Raw genomic sequence first — 6141 nt, forward strand, 5'->3', positions numbered from 1 at the left:
CCGGGAGGAACAACCCCGGGCCACCGTTTGCGTGTTCCCCCAGCCTGAGTGGCTCTGGGGGTTGGCGCTAGCTGGGGGCGCTACAGCTGGCCGAAAGCTAATACTCTTCTGCCTCAGTTTCTCCCCCCCCCCTGCTGAAGTGATCCCCGGTGTGTCTGTGAGCTCAGCCCTGGGGGGAGGCACAGCCAGCCATTGCCCCGTGTTACGGCTGCCAGTGGGATCCCAGCGCCCCCCCTCCCCCCCGAAGCATTAAAGCTGCCCATCGGCCCGCATTCTGCGGCCTGCCGTCACTCATTGAGGGCCTGGAAAGGGGATTGAGGCTGGTGCAGATTCAGGCTGTCCCAAGGCCTTCTGCTCCCGGGGACCCCAGCAAGCACACAGTGACTGGGGGAGGGTTCAATCCCTCCCACATGAGGGATCAGCATAGGGGTCCCTTCCCCCACAACGAGAGCCTGAGTGGGCCAGCCCAGGGACCGGGAACCCAGTGGAGACACAGCCCCTCAGGTGCTTCGCCCCCACGGAACTGTGGGTCTCTGCCATCATTGCTCACAGCTGCGTGGTCCCCTTTGGAGGGGCCCGGGGCTGAGTCCGGAGAGAGGAGGACGCCCGGCTGCACAGAAGGGCTGTCAATACTCCCTAGGGCCGTGACTGTTTGAAAACTGCACTAAGATTTGCTAAGCGGGATCGTGCCACGTCCCGGGAAATGGTGACCCTCCCACCCTGCCCCAGGAAAGGAGCTTGCTTTGGGGGAGCAGTTTGGGTTTTTTTAATAGTGGGTTGAGCAAACCCAGACGGGAAGACTCCCGCCAGTAACGGCTTAATCCCCGGGGAGCTCTGAGGCACATTTCACCTTTCGGTGTTGTTCTAGCCTGAGTCTGTGCCAATGAAACAAGCGGGCAGGGGAAGCAAAAGGGGATCTAATAGGGTTCGGATTGAAAGCAAGGCAAGGGCATGGTGGTGAGCAAACAATTCCTCTCCTCCACGGCTGTGCTGCAGCAGGCAGTCTTATTTTAAAACCACTAGTACAAGAGCATTTTTGCACTATTTTCCACTCTCTCTTTCGGTTGTTTTTTCCCTAATGGAGTGTGTCTATTTAAACAAGCGACAATTCCCCTTGATTCCAGCCCTCCCCGTACCAGCACCTTGGCTCGTAGTTCAGTGCACTGCACTGCACTGCCTCTTGCCCCCCCCCCCCCGCCCCGCTGGCCTTGGTACAGCCCGTCCACAATGCAGTTATCTACCATTATAGTACAGTTGTTAACACACCAGATTCCGAGATTCCTGCCTGGTTTTTAATCTTTAAGCAATACTCACTACACATTTTACGGTAGCTTTTTATAGCTTTACATACATACAGTAGCTCTGTTTCGTTTTGTTTTGTTTTGTTATTGTTTTTCCATTAAAGAAGACATATAGATAATCGTACTGGTGGGGAAAAAAAAAAAAAAAGCAGTTTGTGAAAAACTGACGACGGATGAGGAGCTTAATGCTCTGTTTTGTACTTTTAAAAACAAATCTCACGTTTTATTAAAAAGTGACGATTGCTGTATACTATTTATTCAACGTATAATTTATGTTACTCTTTGATCTTTGTCTTTTCTCATGGCAAAGCATTTATTTAATAAAGTTATGCATTCAGTTAGCGTGGGTCTACGCCCTGGTGGATGTCTGCATCTGGGAGGGGGGGGCCGAGCATGAACAGAGCATGCTACCATGGCTTGGAAGCAGCGTCACTACGGTAAAGGATGAGAGGAGCTTATAAAGCTCCACGCTTCAGGCTTTAGCCAGTCTAACTAGTTAAGGGGTTAGGCCAGGCCGTTCCTCCCCTAGTTGCCGGGGTTCCTGCGTCTTCCTCTGAAGCTTTTGTTAATGGCTGCTGTCAAAGACAGGACGCGGGGCACCTCGGGTCTGCTCCATGCTGGCAATTCCTATGACACCGCTGGACGTTGCTAAACGCTCTCACAAGGCTGATTCCTGGTTAGTTTGGAAACCGGTCCATTTCCCGATGAGCGGAAGGCCGTCCTGCTGGGGAGAATGGGCTGGCTGCTTACTAGAGTGAGCACACATCCCAAACCCACATGCCTGTCTCCCTGGACGATAGCCCTTGCAGTCTGTGGCCGTGTTTTAGCAGAGGCAATAGCCTTTCACTGGAGGGCAGCACCGCTCCCTCATACCCCACATGTGACCAGGGCACGATTCCTGACTCTCCCGCTGGCTTGCTGGGTGCCTCCCACAGGCCAAAATGTTCCAACTTAGGGTCCACACGTTAGGCATCCAAGTGGAAAGCCAGCCGCTGCGTTAGGTGCCTAACTTTAAGCAGTCAAGTTTGACCTTTGATGGCTCTGTGCCCTACCTTCCCCATTTGTAAAGTAGGCAGGAAATATTGACCTCCCACCAAGGGTGGGCGGGCGGGGAGGGGCTTTTCATTCATGGCTGTGCCATGTTGGGCCCTTAGGCAGCGCTTCATAACAATCTCCGCACATCCTGATAAGGCCCCCTGAGCCGTTATATCTCCACAGCCCTTCACAAACTGCAACGACCAAATCCTCTCGTGAGGACGGGCAGAATCACGCGCCCCCGTTTCCCAAAGGAGAAACTCAGGCACAGCGTGGCTAACGGAGCTAGCCAAAGTCTGCAGCAGGGCTTAGAGCAGAGCCCAGGGGTTCTGTGCCTGTGGCTGAGGCCAAGGGAACTGGTGGGAGTGCAGGAATGCTCCCCAGGCTAGTTTTAAATTACTCCAGTGAGGAGGCTGAGGAGAGACGCCTTATCCGAACGGGATGAAAAACAGGGCAGCGGATCAGGCCAGTGTCACCAAAGGTCAATGGGTCTGGCCGCACACGGAAGGGACTAAAGGCCTTGTGTTTCCCACACAGGAAACGCTGCCAGGCGCTAACAAACAACCCCAGGCCGGTTGCACAGAGGTGCGCTGGCGGTCCGCGCCGCACGGGGAATAGAACTCGCGGACTCTTGCGCCAAAAACACAGCCAGCGCCTGGGGTGTTGCACACGCTAATGAAGCAGCTGCAACACACGGCGTCCATTAGAGCAGCACTGCCTACAGAGAGTGAGGCAAGACTGTGCCTTATCTCAGTGAGTTAGGCAGAGCTTTGTGGGGTCACATGCCCACCCGCAGCCCCAGCCCAACGCCCTGCCTATACGGAGCATGTGACACTGAGGCAAGCCACTAACTGCACACGTGCAGCCGTGGGAACGCTGCCTTGTGGGCTAAAGGAGCAGCACATCCTGCCATGGTTTGCAGATGCAGCCCAGCTCAGGGAGGACGCCCAAGCAAGAGCATATTCTAGATCCAAAAGGGTGAGTCCTCATTGAAAGTGCCATTAAAAACAGACTCAGTCACACTGCACACATCCAGGGAATAATCTCGCCTTTCCAAGGACCCAGTTGCTGTGAAGAAGGTCTGGTCTTTACACAGCTTTTGGGAGGGGGAGCGTGGGCTGCAAACCATACTTCTCCCTCCAGCTCTACCGCCCGTGGGTGGGCGTCAAACCGCACCACCTGTTCATGCTGTGTGAGCGCTGTATGGGAGTCACCTTGTTTGGGCCGCAGGACGCCGCCCTGCCAGCAGCCACGCCTGAACAGACAAGACCAAGACATCGCCAGACACAAAGACCAAACAGCAGCCCGAGTTTTTAAGTTTCCCCAGGATGCGAATGGGAGGCTGCAGTACTGGCTCTCTGCCACCGGGTGGTGGTGGTGTGTCGCTGTAACCCAGCTGCATGTCCAGGCCCATGGACACTAGTTCCAAGGTGGCACTGAGCAGTGACCAGGCCCCGCTGGCTCCCCTGAAGCCCACACGCCCCCACCACCACCACCATCCAGCAGGATGCATGTCCGTCCGTCCCCCCCGCCCCGGGGGCAGGGTGGTGCCCCTTGGTGCAGCAGGATGGAGGGGAGCTGCCGCTGGCTTTGTCCCTCCTGCTCCCTTGGGCTTCAGGGAGGAAGACATCTCTCAGGGTTGACCCGTCAAGCACATTCCCTTTGGCTTGCTCTGGCCCAGGCCTCCTCAGACCTCCAGCAGTTCCTCTCGCTCGCTCGCTCACACGTGTGTGGCGCTGGCCCTGGTCTGTGACTAACCAGACACGCCGAGCCATCCCGCCCATGCGGTGAGCCCGGCGCCTGTCTCCAGTATGACTTTTCTCCTTAAAAGACATCATGTAACGACCCGATTTGCAGCCCCACCACACGAGGGCAGAGGGGTGCTGCACCCCCCTGCACAAATCAAAGGCGGGACGGTAAGGTTTCTAGGTGCTGAAGGGTGACAATGACCCTTACGGCTACACTTCGTACAGACCTGACTAGCCGGCTCTGGCTTTTGGGGTCTGTCAGGGACCCACCCGGGTCTCTCCCCACCACTGACCCTGCAGCTGTCTCCAGCCCATCCCCCCACCCCTAGCTGCCTGCCTGATGGCACCCCCCCACCCCCCTCCCGCCACACACATCCCTCCTTTGTTTAGGAGACTCCATAACGCAGGCAGCCCCGAGGAGCCAATGTGCAATGTCCCATACAGGGAGCAGGGGCGGCTGTGCCCAGCACCTCCCCACCACGGCCCCTGGCAACCAGAGCCAGCTGGGCTATTAGCACATTAGGGGTCAGGGACTGATGCAGCCGCAGAGGTCAAAGAAAAGCTGGGGTTGCTGCTCAGCGCTAGCTTAGATCCTTTTTCCTCAGGTCTGGGCGGGCGCGTGTTTTCCATGCCCTCCGCCCCCTGGTTATTGGGCCAGGCTGTATTGTCATTTGTAAATGCACTAGAGAGAGCTGATACATGCATGCACGGGTGTGTGTGTGTGTGTGTGTGTGTGTACGCACGTGTATGGGTCCACACATGTGCTGGTGTGTGTGTGTGTGTGTGCGTTTATGTCTGCTGTGTCACCAGCCCTGAGCATTCAAAACCCAAGCGTGAGGATTCCCCCAAATCATGAGATTTTTCACTCTTTGATACCTTCTCACTTGCGGGGCAGCCACTGCCCCCTAGCCCCGTGGTAGGGGTGAGGGGAGGCTGCTCTGCCATCCACTGCTATACTCATCCCTAGCAACTGCCTCACTGCCCCTCTCTCTCCATCTTTCCCACAGTCCCCGGCCTTCATTCCCCTCCCCGCCCCCCGTATAACCCTCCCTTTTCCTTCCCAGCCTTCTACCCATCACATTCTCCCTCAATGGCACCATTTCAAGATATTTCGGTGGGAGGTGGGTTTCCAGTTCCTACCCCCCTTCATGGTAGGGACCCTGTTCTGGTCCCTGCTCCTGGCCCCTCCTCGGATCCGTGCCAGGAGTCGATTCTGGCTGGACTCCCCGGCTCTCCGGGCGCCAGGTCCCAGCATCGTTTGGCCTGGCCGCACATTTCAGAGGCGTTGGCACCAGCCAGCCGGCGCGATGCTCGGGACCACGCCGGTAGCAGCTATACTGATTTAGTGCAGGACCCCTGCTTAAATGTGGTCAGGCCACAGCCACCTGCCTGGCTTTGTGGCCTATGGGACTTTGCACAAGGGTGAAAGTCTTGGGGGGGCGATCATCCCCCACCCCACTAATTGGTGCCACTGGCTCCATCTCTGCCCCCTACACACACACCATCCCCTGCACGCCCTCAATCGGCCTGCCTCCTGCCCCCCTCATTCCCTGACATCTTCCTGTTCTGCTCCCACCCCCCAGCCTCCCGAACCTGCTGGCCTACAGGCTCACTCTCTGCCTCTTTATATTCCCCTGGCCTCTGCCTGCCCTTCACAGGGAGCCACTATTTTCCTTGAGGGCAGGCCGGCTTCAGCCCCCTGGGAAACAAGGGGAGCCAGTGGCCATCTTTGCTGAAGGCAGGCTGGCTGTCACTTGCAAAGGCTGTAGGGAAATGGCAGCCATTTTGCTGAGGGTAGCCAGAGGCTTGGGTGGTCATGGGAGAGGGCAGCCATTTTGAATACGGGCCAAACGGGACCGAACTCAGAACAGGGGCGACGGAGCCTTCCCAAAAGTGTGGGGGGGGGACCTGGGGGCCCCCACAGGATTGCCAGGTGTCCGGTTTTGAACGGGAACACTCAGTCGAAAAGGGACCCTCCCCAGCCCGGTGAAAATGAGCGAGTGAGTGAGGCTGGGGGAGAGCGAGCGACGCAGGGAGGGGGGATGGAGTGAGCAGGG

The sequence above is a fragment of the Terrapene carolina genome, unplaced genomic scaffold, assembly GCF_002925995.2.
Source record: "Terrapene carolina triunguis isolate 2854851 unplaced genomic scaffold, T_m_triunguis-2.0 Scaffold62, whole genome shotgun sequence".
Lineage (NCBI taxonomy): Eukaryota > Metazoa > Chordata > Testudines > Emydidae > Terrapene > Terrapene triunguis.